Here is a 16,744-nt window from a genome sequence, read left to right on the forward strand (position 1 = left end):
CCTCAAGTAAGCAGTGAAAAGCCCCAGAAAGTAACAAAAAAAATATATGAAAGAATAGCTTTAGTGCAAAGGAATCAATGTGGCTCGGCTCCGGCAACTGATCGAGTGATTGATTCTTGTAAATTTGCGAGGGGACCCAACCGATGAGAGGCATTTACTGCAGAGTGTTGCGTGTCGACGGCTTAACGAGTCCCGCCTCGCTGGCAGAACGCAAAAGTCCATCACGTTGACGTATGTCTCCGTGGTCTTTTCCACCAGCTCAGCGCAATTTGCGCTCCCCGTTGCTTCCACCAAGGAGGAGGAAAAGACCCCGGGATGCTTTGAAATACCCATCATTAGATGATTTGCTCCTCATTCGCTGCTAGTCTGCGTTGCAAAATCCAAATAGCAGTAGCTACAATATAATTCATTTGTCAAAATGGTGGCCCGGGGACCAAATGTGGCCCGCCGCATCATTTAAGTATATTCAATTTCCTGATTTTTTCTCCCTTTGAAATCAACCATTGTCATTTTTTTCATCCATTTTTTCAATTGTACACCAACGGCAGCAGCGGATAGCTTTTGCTTTGTATTCTAGGAGGCCAAAGAGTAGCCACGAGTGGATGAGTGGGTCGAGCCGGAAAATAGAAGCAGGGGAAAGTAAAAAAAAATAATAATAATAATACAAAATAAAAAAAAAATCGAAATCAATCAAGGCGAGAACGAGGGATTCGGTGGCTGACCCGGCGAGCGGCTGAACAAGCACTCGTTCCCACTCCCGGGAGATAAGAGGAAGCGACGTCAGCGGCACGGCACGCCACGTTGACCCCACTCGGTCAAGTGAGCGTTCACAAATGGTCCACGCGAAAATTCAAATGACTCAACGACTTCACCGACAAAAAGTTGAATCCACAAGTCTTGACAAGGCAAATGAGCAACTTGTCACATGACCTGACATGTCTTCAAACTAAACATTGAGGGGGGTCTGCACATGGCTTCAATGAGAGATGGGCTTCTTCTTGACTTTGCAAATGGCCGATTCCCGTCCCCTTGAAAGATCGGAGTGAGAGTGGAAAAGACTCCCAAGTCGAGAACGGCACCAGAACCGGGCGACTTTTCCACAAGTTTCGAATGAAATGGGTCGGCCGGCCATTTGTCGGGCGGACACGTGAGGGTCATTGGGAGGAGCTCATTAAAAAGCAGCAGCCAGTTGACAGGGGTCACGGCTCCCAGAGCACCAACGCCGTTCGCACCCATCTGTTCCCATCCGGAAAAAAAAGAAGACAAGCTGGATTCCCTGTCCGCAAAGAGCACCAACAGATGACCTTTCTCCCAGTGGCCACAGAAAGAAGCGTGGTGGGGTGCACCCCGCCCGTCCCGCCTCCCCACGGGAACGCGTTCAACTCTGGTCAAAGGCTAAAAGGGGCCGGCCGGCGGATGCAAAAGCACAGGCATTCTTTCCCAAAATAGTCAACGACTGGTTGGTTGTACGCGAGGTCAAGGCGCCTGGAAAAGACTCTTTTTACATCTTGTCAACAAGTGATAGCAGCAAGGCCTATTGGACAAAAGACATTAGCATAGCCAGCTATCCGTGGAGCGCCCCGTGGTCTGGCTAATAACAATAAAGCAAGGCTATCTCTGCTACTATGGTCCTTTAGCATTTGCGCACGATTCCATTTCCGCGATGGAAACGGCGTTCCGAACGACGCCGCTCTCTGTGGTTTCTCCACGGCGCTTCTGCCGACGTTTGGCCTCCCAAATGAGCACGGAACTAGGACGCCATTTGACTTGCCTGATGGAATTCAGCGTTTCGGCAGCCCTCAAATTGTACACGGCGGCGGCGGCGGCATTTACTCGGGCTTTATGGTTGACTTTGTTTTGGACAAGCAAAGACAAGTCCCTTCTCACCGAGTACATTGTTTTTTTTTCCCGCCCACTTGAAATGACTTTTCTAAGTGCACACGGAAGGACGGCGCAGACGGCGAGGCAATCCATCCCGGTGGCAATTGTCTTGTGTCTCTTGACTTAAAACTCCTCAGCGTCCGTCCACTCCTTATGTTCTTCTTTTTGTTGTTGTTTTTTTTCTGCTGAATTTTCTCTTTCCTTCTCCACATTTGTTCTCCTCAAGTCAGGGTGATTGATCCGCTAATCGGCCGTGCTTTTGAAGTGGCAAAAGAGGCGAGGGCGCATTAACAACAGCCATAAAACTAACGGAGGCCGGGGCAATAAACAAGCGGCGTGCGTGCGTGCGTGCGTGCGTGGCCTTATCGCTGCCATTGATAGAAATGGAGGCGGGCATTTATCTGGGTGGAATCTCATCCGCCACAGTCCGTTCTCCAGTCCCGACTGAAGAAAGCCAACGGAAATGGGTCCGAATAACGGCGAGATTTCCCCGCCGTGGCCCAAAAAAAGCTGAGGGGGCAGAAAAAGGGGCGCTAAAGGGTCTCTTTTCAATAGGCTTCAACGGCTTTGTCTCAGCACATTTTTCTCGTTAGCTCTTCATCGATAGACTTGACTTAGTCCTGGCGGGGAGTCGTCGTCCTCCCCGATCCATTTCCATTATTCATCCGTTTAATCCCACGAGGACGGCTCTTAAACATCCAATCGTATTCCAAAGATCCAGCCAGCCCGGGCTTCTGCGGCAAGGTGGAAGGAGTTCAACCAAATTTGCCTACTTTGGGCATTTTCAAAAGCAAAATTAGATTCTATTTACGAGGTGAACAAACAATCAGTACAACAGCGCCATCACTATTTTTGCAGCTTTTTTGACCCTCTGTTATTGGGAGGAGCCGAAATCTAAGACGCTGGAAAATGGTCACATTTTTTTTAATCAATTTATCTATACAAGTTAAGGGACAGCATAGTGGGTTTTGACAAAATAGAACATTTTTCTTATTTTTTTTTTTCAAATGACAAAAACTGTGTAGCGCTCCTAGATGAGTCCCGCCCACAAATTGCACCATAAGTGGATTGTGATGCAGCCGACGCGCTTTCTCGTGCGATCCGTTTTTGTCAAAGCCAATGCAAATGTGTCGCTTGAGCGTTTAGCGGGCTGCTCTTCCGATTAATCAAAGTCCCCCCCCCCCCCACTGCCGCCACCGTTTCATGAAAGAAGGCCCGTCAAAACCTCGCCTGCCAGAAGGTGGATCACGCCACTTGACATTTGCGCTTACCTTCGTCAACGCCGTTGGGGAGCGACCGCCACTTGGAGTAGGCCGACGGTTATCAGACGAGGCAAAATCCCCTGGATGGAGATGACAAAAATAAAAGAAATGTTTACCCAAGTGCATGCCAGTAAAACAGCAAAAATACAAATAGGAAGGAAGGAGAGAGGGAGGGGAACATATTTGGATCTCCAATTGTGTCTTTCTTTCATTTCAAGAAGAGCCTTTTTCTGTTGTAGCAAATAAAAAAAATGTCTCAAGAGAGTCGTTGACAAACAGCCAATGACACATTCGGGACGCGGCTAGCGCCAAAGTAAAAAGTGCGCTTTCTACCACACTGCCACCTGCTAATGAATTCTCAGTTTGGGCACGACACATGACGCACAGCGCACGGGAGGGAGGGAGCCAGCCGAGCGTAGCGACGGGGGGGATATAGCATCAAACAGCTGGCCGTGGCACGTAGCTAGCTAGCTAGCTAGCTAGCTAGGCAAGGCGCTCTTCCACAGCTCTTCCATGAATCCATTTCTTTCAACGCCTGAGCTGCGGTTTCCCCAGAGGTCGCCGGGAAATGACCTTCGTGTGAACACACATACTTACTACATGGACAAACAACGTCTTTTGACCACCAAAGTCTCTAGAGACACTACAAAAATATAAAGAAGCGTGCGGTATGGCGGTTAACGCGGACCAGAATGGCCGCCATAAATGAAAAAGCGCCAAGTAGGATCACTCCCATTATAACAAGTAGGTTTTTTTTCCTTCAGTGCCGAGAACTAGTCACAAGATTACTGGAAAGCCACATTTTATAAATGGGGTTTGGGTCAGGGTTTCAGACTGGGAGGGGAGAACAGCGCTTCTTAACTTGATGTACTTTATCAATCATCTTTCAAACCGTACGTCAATGGAAAGCTGACGAAGTTTGGGTGCCGTAAATGTTCTCGCCGTACGTTCAAACATTTCAAGGCTTATTTGAGGATGTTGCCGGAAGACGGACATGAACAAAAACGCCAGGAAAGTAGGAAGGCCGGACTGAGGATTGTCATCCAGTAAAAAAAAAAAAAAAAAAAAAAAGGCAGAAAGATTCCTGCCAAAGAAGCTCTAGACCTTCACACATTGACAAAAAGGCTGAAACTTGAAAAAAGTAACAAGTCATGGTCCTAGACTTGAGTTTATCATAAAAAAACAAATTCCCCAAACTTTTTCTGACATTATAAAAAAAATATATTCAGTACATTACGAATTCTGCAGTCAGAAAATAAAATGATGGCGATGGATTTCACCGTTCAAGTGGAAATTTACATCAGAAACAAAAACAAAACGGAGGCTCGACTTAGCTTACTTCGGGGGAATTGTAAATGAATAACGATGCTAATCACGATCTTCCTCCGGGCCACTTGGTCGGAATTTCGGCGTGATGCAATTTTTTTAACCACAAAACTGGAGCAATATTGTGAAAAATGATGTCTTCTTTCCAAGCGAGGACGGACGGACGGACGGATGGAGAGAGGACGGCCCCCCCCCTCCCGTCAAATGCATTTTACATGGTGGAAAAGCCTGAACCCCGGCCGGTCAAGGCTATTATTATATCTTTCTATTTGAGCGCCAAAGAGCAAATGCATACAATTTCCTCTCTCTAACTGCCGGGGTCAAGCCGTCGGCGCGCAAAATATCAGCGCCACGGCGGCGCTAAAGTGGCCGCCGCACGCCACTCCATTAAACCGGGACGGAAAGCCAGTCCGCCGACGGTCGGGAGGACGCCTTCCATTTATCGGGGCCTCTTCTGACCGCCGGCGAAAACAGCGGCAAAAACAACCAGCCGCCGTCGAGTGTTTTGTCGGACAAAAATTGGAATACTCTGACTTGTTTGCTAGCAAAATGAAGTGCTGGCTAAAGAAAAAAAATGTTTATCCTGTGGTGTGAAAAGGAAGCCAATGTGTCCGTGTCTTTCTCCGACGGGGGTCAACGGGCCCCTGAGCAAAGACGCGACCTCCGAATTAACCCCCATTAGGACTTGGCGTCTCTTGCCCGGAAGTTAGATTGTCTCGTCGGAACGCCGTTAATGCGCCGATTAAACTGGCCGGGGGAGGAAGTGAGGGAGGGAGGGAGGGAGGGCTGTGAAAAAGCCAAACAATTTGCCCGCCCGTCCGTCCGTTATAAAGTTAAGCGAGAAAGCCTCACGGGCATTTGTCACTTGTCTGATGTTTATCAAACAATTATCCAGAAAACAAACGACGGGGGCTCTTTTGTCTCTGGCAAAAATACTCGCCTCTTTTGTCATTGGCCTTTTTGGTTTCTTTGTTTGTTTACGTAGGCATCCATCTTGGAGAGAAATGGATCTGGCGACATTAACGTTAAGAGGAAATGTGTTTCTCTGATGAGAGGACATCTGCCTAGTCCAGTGTAAAAGTGTTTTGGAAGGGGGGATCAATACAGAAATGATTGTAGACAACGTTGTACAGCTCATTCAAGAGGCGTGGCTCAAGTGGCCTATTGATTTGTTTTCAGGGTTAGGGAGCAAAAAGATATGACCAAAAGGGTCACAAGTTCTCAGAGCACCTACAAACATTGCCATCGCACGTAGCTCCGGCCATTTCCGTTGGAGTGGACGGATCCTTCTCCCAAAGACCTAGCTCGCCTCAGGCTGTCCCGTGGCCCACAAAAAATGGCGTCCAGACAGATGGAGGCTAGATTTGTGGGGGCCTGGGTGAAAATCCGGAAGCCCGCGGGCCGGCTCGGCTCTATTTGCCACGACCGCCGCCGCCGCTGCCGAGCGTAACCACGGAGTGGGAGGAAGTGGTGGGCGTGACCTTTGCACAAGCAAAGCACTTTCCATTTTCATCTCTGTCTGAGTGTTGAAAGCTTTGGCGTTAAGGTCAAGTGTGCCAGAGAATCCTATCGGGCCGCCTCCCAAAAGGCACCCCCGCCTCGGACAATTCTGCCCCTAAAAGGCTACCAAAAAAACGTTTGTGGGGGCCGAGGCCCGCTTTGAATATTTCTAAAGCATCGCACGAAAAAGTGCCAGGGTTATTTACGCCTTGTCGAGCTTTGAATTTGGACTTGTAAAAGGCCCATTCCAGAGATTTATGTCGGTTTTACGAGCCGGGCCAATCCCGGGCCAATCCCGGGCCAATCCTGGGCCAATTCTGCAAAAGAAAAAATGTCAAGGCACCAGGAATGAAACAATCCTTTATGGTTGATCATCTGGAGCGGAAAAGGCATTATTGACAGATCCTTTCATTTGATGGGAGAATCCCCGCCCAGTGCGCAAGGATGTCAACTAATCCATTAGTCCGGGCGCCGCCGTATCATTTCTTGCGCTGTATTAATGTCGCTACTGTTTGCCGGGTCACTTGACTACTTTCATGTTTTTCGTACTTGAAAAAAGAGAAGGAAAAAAAATCCCTTTTTTTACTAAACTAGGTTAAAGATCATATTTCTATGATACACAGGGCAACTGTCTTTCTAAAAGTTTGCAGGGTTGCATTTGGTAGACGCAAAATGACTGTCGTGACGACACACTTTTTTAGATTTTAAACCGGCGCGTTGACCAAGTGTTTTTTTCCGTCCAAAAGCAATTTGAATCCAATGGCAAAGCCCACAGTTGAACGGCGCTCCTTCAGACCTACTTTAGCGGTCGGCCGGAGAATGAAATCTCGGGCCAATTGGGTTTTCGGGCCAAGTATTCTGCCGACGTTTCTACACGTGGCCCCCAGTCTAATTCCAGGGCCATTATATTTCTTATTACTCGTCCAACCGGCGATGGAAAAAGCACAAAGTGACATTTGTCAAGTCTCAGGCAGACGTGGGACAAAGAAAAGTGAGAGCGCCAAAGAAGGAGAAGATGGGGAGGTGCGGTGCAAAAAGACCACTGGAGGAGGCCAATCTCCACGTTTGAAAGACACTTCTTTCAAACGCCCGTGACATTTGAAAAGGCCACACTTCCCGAGAGGCACCCACACTCCCTCCATTAAGACCGGGGTGTTCCGCGTTTAGACTTATCCAGAGCTAGGGATGAAAACCAGATTATCGCCGCTGAGTAGGAGGGGAGGGCATTACAATTAAGCTATCTGTGCGTTAGTTCAAAAAACGTCCTGCGATCTAGCCAACAAACAACAGAAAGGAGGCGTCTTCAGAGGGTCCCAAATTACCGAAATGGTGTTCAAGAATGTGCCAATTCACCCAACCGAGGACCAAAAGGCGTGTCTTCGACGCAAGTTTACGTCTCTCCGCCAAAGAGCCGTTAAAGAGCCGTTAAAGAGCCGTTCAAAGTGTCAAATCCCATGAAAATTGATGGTAGCCAAGTGTTAGAACTTGACGGATGGCCAGACGATGACTTGCACAAGTCTCCGGCAAACAAGTCTTCATTCATCCCGAGGAGGTCACCCACAGCGACTTTCCCCGAAGGCCAGCCCGAGCCGTCCAAGCCACCGCCGCCACCGCCGCCGCCGCCGCCATTCATTCCCAGTCAATGCGCGCAATTATACCCGAGCGAGCGGCCCATATTAAAGTCGGATCAATCAGGACGCTTCATCACCGTTGCCTGCGCTAGGGGCCATTGGCGTTTGCGCCCATTTAATGGCATTGAGGAGGGAGAGAGCGTCCGTGCCACCGGCAAAAGCCGCTCACGTGGCCGCGGTGTGACGGGCCGGACGCCTGGATTCTCCGTGGATTCTCCGTCCGGCCGGGCCGCGTGTTCTTAAAGCGCACCGCCGGCAGGTAGGTAGAATGAGCGGCGTTAAGGCGCGTGACGCACTGTTGCAAAGGACACGCACGACGGCAACAAGAAGGAAATAGTTTGACGCCCTCGTGCTCTGGAGCCACAAGCCTTTGACCACGTCAGCAACAAGCATTACATCATCTGTGGAACAAGCCGCTTGCCTTCCACATTCGTCACATCTTCAATCAAGCCATCCATTAGCTTAGCATATTGTGTCAAAGATAGTACGGCGGTGGAAAAAGGGTCAAAGGGTATTTTCATAAGAATGGAACTCACGAGTTGAAAAAAGACGACTATTATTCGGTTGGCCTGTAAAATGTTGCACGACTCAAAGCAAAAGCAATTTTCCCACAGACATTTTGTTTTTCGGACTAAGAGTTTGGCTACTAAATATCCCATTGGGGTCACGGGGGGTGCTGGAGCCTATCCCAGCTGACATTGGGCCAGAATCAGGGGACAACCAATCACTCCTAGCCAGGGGCAAAAAGCGGAATACCCAGAGGAAACCCATGCAGGCCCTGGGAGAACATGCTAACTCCACACGGATGGACACGACCTGGATTTGAACCCTGAGCTGTGAGGCCGACACGCTAACAACTGGCTAAATTGTGAACTGTAAGACTTAAGAGCCAAAGCTATAGAGATTTACGTTGCTAGCATAGAAAATATGCAGTGTCACGAGAGAAACGACGTAGTGACTTTGCCCTGGCTTTGACAGTACTGGCCAATCATTTTGGGCAATGCAAGTACACAATCCGGCAGGATTTTGGGCCGTTTCTGGACACCGGGCGGGACGTCGTAAGGCGAGGCGTTCTCCGAAAAAAGATTTTTTTTTTTTTTTTTTTTGCGGTCTGAATGCAGTCAGAGAGGAGGTGTGACATTGGCATTCTGCAGGGAGGGAGACGCAGAGAGAATGAGATGTTGTCTTTTGCCATCACAAGGCCGACCCAAGAAGCCCCAAGGGCTTTCAAATGGATCACAGGACCAATTCAATTACATTTCTGGAAGTCATTTGAGAACACAAGATTTATCTCCAGTTAGTACTAGCTGGCAACCGTAAGAAGAAGAAGAAGAAGCCTCCCCACCCCACCCCTTTCTCTTTTCTTCACTTATCTTCTCTTCTTTTTAACACAACATATACACTTGTTTCCACAAAATGTTGGATTCAATGACATGCTGACAATTACAACGGGAAACTTTCAAGGATATCTCATGACTTCACATACTTGGGAAGCGACGGCTTAGACTTTGCCTCCTTAATCCATTTGACTGGAGGAAAGGGGCCATTTATTTGTTATTTAAAGCAGTCAAACTCAAAAGGAACAAGGCCCTTTCCTTCTGAACGCTTGCTCTCCATAGCCCAAAAATGTGGCCTCAGAACAAGTTGACGTAGCGCCCTTGAAGCCCAAAGGAAAATATAAAGCGGCCCAAGGAGATGTCCACTCGCTCCATTGCTTTACTTTTGAATATTTAACCGTTTCGGTCGACGAAAACATCCCTAATTCAATGTAAACGCCAGGGCCATATTCCGCGCCTACTAAAAGGATGATGCATGGACGCAGTCGCCGCTCAACGTGAAAATTTATACGCCGTGTCGGAAACAATAGCGCGGGATGGCCGGCAAACGAGTCCCCGGCGCCCCAGTGTACGGTTAAATCACCATCGGGACGAGAAACGCCAAAAACAATCATCCATTTGTCATGTGAAAGGAAAGCGGTCGCAGCCTGCAGCCTCCGTCCGTCTCACAACAATTGAATTAAGTCAAACTTCTGATATTACATTTCTTGGCCAATTGAATCAGAGCCCAACAGTGGCAAGACAGAAAGAAAAGAAAACCTTGGTAATTGGGGGAAAAACAACCTTATCACATCTTACTGGGGATTTTCTCGAGACGGCAGGCCAGGTTTCCGCGCCCGACGACTGCTCCGTCACCCCCGTTCCGATCCGCCACCTTCTCGGGATGGAGCCAATACGAAAGAATGAGGCTTTTCCTCATTTGATTTATTTCAGGAAGAAGCTTTATTGCAATAGCCGGTATTTCTCTGAACAATTTAACCCGGTTAGCTGCCTTGTTAATACGAAAGTGCCCCCCCCCCCACCACCACCACCACAAAAACAAACAAACAAAAGTGCCGCCCGTGGCTTCCTACATAATAACGTCTTTACGTGCCGCAAAACGCGTTTCACTTGGGCGCCGACAATGATCTTTGGTGCCAACGCCGTTTGGCTCCAGAGGGGGCGACAGCGAGAGGCCCGGGCCCAAAACGGCGGACGCGGCAAACGGATAAAAGGATGGCGAGCCACGGCCGCTAAATTGAAAAGACAAATAGCCTGGCGGTAGAAAAGGCACGATATCCCCGAGTGTTTACACGGCCGGGATCCGCAATTAAAAATGCCAGTCCTCCAGGCCCACTAGGCCAAATGAACACCGGGCTCTCCTCTCCGCCGCGGCGGCGGCGGCCACTCCAACGTCAAGTGGAGCAAAACAAAGGAACAAACAAACAACGGCGTCATCGCGGGCAGCCGCGCTCCGCCGGCGAATTGACGTCAGCCGACCCTCGCCGTGCCTTGGCTTTTATGCCGGTGGAACGCGGGTCGCGGGCGTCAGAGGCCGGAGGTCACGTCCGCCTTTGCGCATACGTCAAAGCCCGTGCGAGTCATGCCACTTCACTTAAACAATCCGCTCCTACTCCTACGCCGCCGCCCGCCATTGCCCACATCTATTATTGACTGTATGCCTTTCCGCTTTAGGCTCTATACTACCTTCATCAGACGTTGCTTTGTTAGGTGGAGCTTATTTTTAATCGCCGTACTTGAACGACCCGTAGGCGCACAAATGAGACTGGACACGCACGAAACGGCAAGACGACGCGGCCTCCGATACGGTCAGTTATTTCAAAATGGAGATAGACTGATAAAACACTTCAGAAAATGTATTTTGACATCTGCGAGTGAAAAGAGAAAAAAAAATGGAGCGTATCTGGCACAAAACGTGGAAAAAATGCTAATATGGGAGAAAATCCAGTACATAAAAGCCAAAGGCATGCATGCATGCAGTGGGAAATGGAATTCATCCTCACGAGTGTTCCCTCATAAACATCAGTAGTCACATGGCTTGTTCCCTCATCACACTCAAGCGACCTATCTTCCCTCTCGTAATGGTTGGAAATCCCTTCCCCGCACGGTGTCGCCAGGGGTGATGATAGCCGCCCCCCCGGCAGCCCGCCATGGCCAGCCAGATACAATTGTGGCTGTTCTTTCTGTCCCCAAAAAGCCTTTTTTTTTCTCCTTCCGCGTGCAGCTGCTGCATTTTCTGAATAAACAACACATTATAAAGCACCTCAGTGGGAGGACGCCAAAAAAAAAAAAAAATCCTATCTGGCGCATTAAAGCCCTTTTCCAGGCGCCAAAGACACTCACTGGCGTGGTGGAGCATTCTTCACGTCCACATGGGTGGAACAAGACCGCTTGTAAATAGATATGCAAAAGAGAAATATACGGAAGAAATGGTCACAGAAAGTCGGCTTTCATTTTGGAAGAAAGATATGCCGTTCATCCAATTTGCATTGCACAGGATTATTTTTTTTCCTGAGACAATCAAATGTTGAATTTTGGCCGCCTTTTGGATGGTGTTAAAGAAAAGGAAAAAAACAAGATTTCTTTTCGGAGCCGTCTTGGCCGGCTCATGTGAGAATATAGCAGTGCCGGCGAGAAGATGTATGGCTGTATTAAAAGAGGGGGAAAAAAAGTCAAAATAGAATTTGCCTGCAGCCTGTGCCCGTAGCTTATTGAAGGACACGGCAAAACAGACTTGGCTGCTTATGGACTTTGTCACTTGACCGGAATGGAAGGAAGAGTCATCGGCAATACCAGCAGAGTTCCTAATGTCATTTCTTTTTTTTTTTATTTGAACGATGACGCAATGCTACCTTATCAGCCCCCCCGGGATAGTGGCCAGTCATTGGTTAGTACTTAAAGAGAAGATGACGATAACGACGACAGGTGGCATTTTGACAATGCAGAGTTTTCTATCTTTTTTTGGAAAACAGCACCGAATGAAGAAGAAAATGTCATTTTCCATGATTACAAATATGCTGTCAGCGGGTGCGCGCGTGTGGCCGGATGCTAATGTCGGCGGATTGGGCCAGAGCGTCGTCCGTCCCCTTAAGAGCACTTGCACGTTACTGTGCAGATGCAATCTTGGACATATATCACGCGTTGCGGCTTGACAACTCTTGACAAAAACACTCGTGAAGCGCACCAATGATGTATATGCGCACTCCACCGACACTTGGGAAGATGCAGCTTGTTAGCCAGTGGCTTGGACCAAACGCTTCTATTTATCCTTCATCTTCTTGTAACACCTTCTTGAATAAAAAGAAAGCCAAAGCCGCTCTGGCCACCACCACGGCTATTGACACCGTCGCCGTCCGTCCGTGGTGTAAAAATGCCACATTTGGAGACGCGACGTTACTAACGGCCCCGTCCCAAAGGTACCCTTTCGGATCTCTCCCCGGGCCATTAAACGAGCGTGACTTCATGCTTACTGTATATTCGGGGGAGCACTTTAAGATGATTCAAGCTGCTTTTCCAGCAGGAAGCCGCCATCACGAGATTTAAGGGAAAAAAAAGGACATAAAGTCATGCAGATCAGAAAGAGTCTCGTCTATTGCCCCCGACGCCAGTTAAAATGTTCCATTCCATAAACGAGTACGAAGAGAAGCCTAAATTGGGGCCACAACGTGGCGTATAGTCAAAAGCAAAGGCGGCAGTGTTTTCGCCAACCTTGTAATATTCCAGCAAGATAAAAATGAGAGGCAGCAGAAGCAGGCTTGACTTTCACATCTTTCATGCAAATTGGAGCCTCAATTTCCTAGCTAAAAGGAGAGGACAAACAAAAGTCTGGTCTTTTTTTTTTTTTTTGCCTTTAGAGCCGCCTCATCTGTAAAGATGAGCGTTTTGTGTCTTTGTTGACGCTTTGCCGGCTTCAAAAAGAGAGTTTGCGGCTCAAATGACCGTCACGTTTTGTGCCACAAAGTTTCTGCTGACAGAAAATGTCACTTTGGAATGATTATCATTGACATCATCAGTCGTCGTCGTCCTTGTGTCTGATGCTCACATGCCACTTCTCAAAATCATCACCAAGCACACTTTGGGGCAGAAATGGCTATTGCGCATCATTTTGCTGAGCACTGCTGTAAATGGAGCGGTCGCAAATCAGTACGACGGTAGTATCGATGTAACCGGCCCACGACGAAACGATGGGACGGCGGTATTTCAAGGCGGGCGTTTATATCTGTTTCCGAGGACGACCCGCCCTCCCCCCCTCCCTCCCTCTCTCCCTCCACGTGATTCACGGGTAGACGTTGGGCCACCAAATTGCCAATGAAACACAAATGTTCCGCTTCACTTCAAGCCCCACTTCCAAGGCGCAGGCTAGCTAGCGAGCTTACCACATAAATAAACCCGCCCACTTTTTACTGCATAGTCGATGACATGACGTATTTTTCAGACTATAAATCGCACCCGAGTATAAGTCGCACCAGTCAAACAATATACAGTGAAAGGGATTTACTTACTGGAGGGCCATATTTTATCTGATCAGAAACCAAGAACCAAATATATGTTAAAATAAAAATAGCAAACTGGAGAACAACAGGCAAAGTAGGCATCTGTTAAGGTACCATAGAACTATATCCTTAAAAAAAAATCAAAATACAACAAGATGTCAGTGGTCAGATAGGAAAAAAATATATAGAATACGCACTCGAGTACATTTTGACTTGTAGTCCAGAAAATGTGCTACGGTATGACAGGAAATAACATTTCTTTAGTTAGTCAAATGTGATAAATGATACACTGGGGACGCCCGTTTCTACGTATAATTACACAGTGGTGGACTTTTTATTTTGTTTATTCAGTTTTCCAAGTTTTATGAAAAGCGAGCGCAATCGAGTGACGCGCAAACAAAAATGATTAGTGTCAAAGTGCATGAAAAATCTAAATTTATCTTCCATATTTGGCTCTGAGAAAGAAGATGAGATGGAAAGCCAGACATTTTCTAACGGTCATTTCTAAGGAAAGAACTGAGTGGAGACACTTGTTTTCTGATGAAAGAAGGAATCTAATCTCTCACTTGAGCTTGGCAGGAGCACCACATCCGTAACACACAAAGTACGGACGTGGTCCACATTTCCACAGTCATAACACACACAACGTTAATCAGCAGTGCAACACTTTCCTATTTTTCTTGGATAAAAACCTGTCATAAACTGATTGCGATGGTTTTGAGTGGAAATAAAATGGATTAAAGCAGTTTAATTAATCACCCCGGAGGGACAAAAATGATTTGTCGGAAGAATATTGAGTTAGAAACTGAAAGTAGTCATGCTACATACAATTCAGAACTTCATCCACCAAAGTCAAAACTTTACAGCCTCTTTCTTATTCAACAAAATAGATAAAAGTTTACAAACTTGGGACTGTACATATAGCTAAATATTACATGTACAAACATAAAAAAACATTCTATAGAATGAGCATATTTCTCCAATTTGTGCACAACTATTACTGAAGTATTCACAAGTGATGACAGCTTAACAACAGTAAGAGTACTTTAGTTATTCTTACCTTGTTCTTCACTTTCTGAAGGACTTTGAGGTCAGGAAAGACTTCGAGGTGAGGAAGAACTATTAGAAAAGAAACAAAGACATGTTATGAGCACGAAGTTAACGGATAAAAAAAAGAGAAACCCCACAAATGTGCCATACTTGTTTTTTTTCCTCGAAAAGTTAAGGAACCCCTTCAATAAAAGTTCGTACCGTTTGTTTGGAAACGCGGATAAACTCGTTGTTTTTAATGTTAGTCCATAATGATAAAAATGCGCACAAACGAATTAACAAGTTTGTGAGTCGGGATAAACACTGTTGAAAAGGGTGGTCATTGCGAGTGATGCTAACCGAGCAGCTATGCTAAGGTTTAGCTCATAACTCCACGAGGCTTACCCGTCACATTCAGGCACATTCAAGTAATTTCCCTCGGTGAAAAGCGTCTTTTAACAAAAACCTTTGACTGTACCTCGGTAAAAAATGCGTCTCCGTCCGTTGTTGACGACGAGCACCGCTGTGACGTCGACGTCGAGGCCGGCGTGGACCGCCTCGAACTCGGCTAATCAAGTCTCTTCCCTCCGCACCTGCGATGCCATTCGTCCACTGTAAAAAAAAAACAACATTTTTTTTTTTAAAGCGATTCACTTTTGATCTGCCGAAACCGAGTTCTGATCCAACACGTCGTATTAACGGCAGAAAATGCTTTTCCTTTTTTGACCCAGTTTGAACCAATCTATAGCCATCAAAGTCTTATTAATAATTGTCCCTCCGCACCTGCGAATCCATTCGTCCACTGTAAAAAATAAACCAAAAAAATCAACAACAACAAAAAGCGATTCCCTTTTGATCTGCCGATACTGAGTACCGATCCAACACGTCGTATTAATTGCAGAAAATGATTTTCTTTTTTTTTACCCAGTTTGAACAAATCTATAGCCATCAAAGTCTTATAAATAATTGAGGAGATTTTGATGGATTGACTGAGCTGACGTCACTATCTTGATCCTTTTTCAAGGGAGTTCTGACCATAGCCATAGTATATTCATTTTCATGAAGTGTGTGGAAATGGGGGGTATTGGTTGGGGTGGGGTGCTAAAAGGTCAAAAGCTGGCCGCACAGCTCATTTAGTCGAGAAAAACTCTGCTTTGAACCAGATTAAAGGTGCATTTTAGATGTCATGCTATTTCAAGGTAAAGTTTGTCCGCGGATGAAACCTCCTCCGCACGTCAAGTACCATAAATTGGCGTAGATAGACAGTTGTGTTTCATTTTAGTCAAGCGTGCAAATATTTTTCTTCTTCTCCACATGTCAAAATAAATTTAAGAATGTGATAAAGGGACAAAAGAATGAACAATTGTGAGAATTTTGCTTCACTGTTGTTTCAAATCAACAAACAAAACATTATTTTTCCTTTTATAAATGGCACATTGTCCAAAAATGTTTTTGTCTGTGATTATTTGATTGTCACTATACAAAATATTGTGAAATTTGGAAAAATATAAAAATCTACACATTTTTTAAATATGAAATTCTGTCTCAAGTGTTTTGTAAAGGTGCCCCGAAGCTCCTTTTCAAATGTTTTCACTGTTTGTTTGCTTCATAAAATAGCGCGTGTAGCTTGCAAATAAATCTCCTCCTGATGGCGGCGGATGTGGTCAGCACTGGGCTGGGCTCAGTGCTCCCTTTGAAAATGGCCAAAAATGATTTGTTTGCCACATCAAGTTATTATCCGTCCATTATCCGTACCGCTAACCCCGCTGGGGTCGCGGGAGAGAGCGGGCGGCAGACCTCGTGGGCCGGCCGCCCAATGGCGTGGCGGCATTTGGATCACAATAAAAGCAGGAATCGGGAAGGGTGGCATCCAGGTTGGCCGGCTCATATCACGTTACAAAATGGAGGCAGACATCTTCCGTGTGAGATTGAAAGCACTTGTAAAGCACTCCACTAATTGGATGTTGCTGATTTCAAAGACTCATTCCCTTTCCTTGCCTAACCCGTTTGAACGTTTACAAGGCACGCTCCTCCACGAAATTTCGCCGTGCTTTTTGTATCAATAAAATGACAACGATATGAAGATGGTCTGTTGGATTTGTCAGGAAGCCAATTAAGTGTCATTGGGATAATTGCTCTGCGTAGAATGTATGATAAAAAAAGGGCGTAATTACGGCCCATGCTAAAAATGAGCGATGGCAAATAGCCAGATTGAGTGATGAGTGCTAATTGCGGCCGTGTGTGTGTGCGTGCAATAGCTGCCCACTACCAGCCAGCCAGCCAGC

At 46.8% G+C, this 16,744-nt stretch overlaps 1 protein-coding gene across 1 annotated transcript in view; it reads right to left on the reverse strand.

Annotated features, from left to right (window-relative positions):
* Positions 1-15,077, reverse strand: part of LOC144195987 (glycerol-3-phosphate acyltransferase 2, mitochondrial-like) — a 28,103-nt gene extending 13,026 nt beyond the window's left edge. The window contains exons 1-3 of the mRNA XM_077715948.1: positions 14,938-15,077; positions 14,491-14,549; positions 3,153-3,223 (exon numbers count right to left, since the gene is read on the reverse strand). The gene's annotated coding sequence lies outside the window, so the exon portion shown is untranslated. The remainder of the gene's footprint in view (positions 1-3,152; positions 3,224-14,490; positions 14,550-14,937) is intronic.
* Between the last annotated feature and the right edge of the window lie 1,667 nt (positions 15,078-16,744).

The sequence above is a fragment of the Stigmatopora nigra genome, chromosome 4, assembly GCF_051989575.1.
Source record: "Stigmatopora nigra isolate UIUO_SnigA chromosome 4, RoL_Snig_1.1, whole genome shotgun sequence".
NCBI classification, from domain to species: domain Eukaryota; kingdom Metazoa; phylum Chordata; class Actinopteri; order Syngnathiformes; family Syngnathidae; genus Stigmatopora; species Stigmatopora nigra.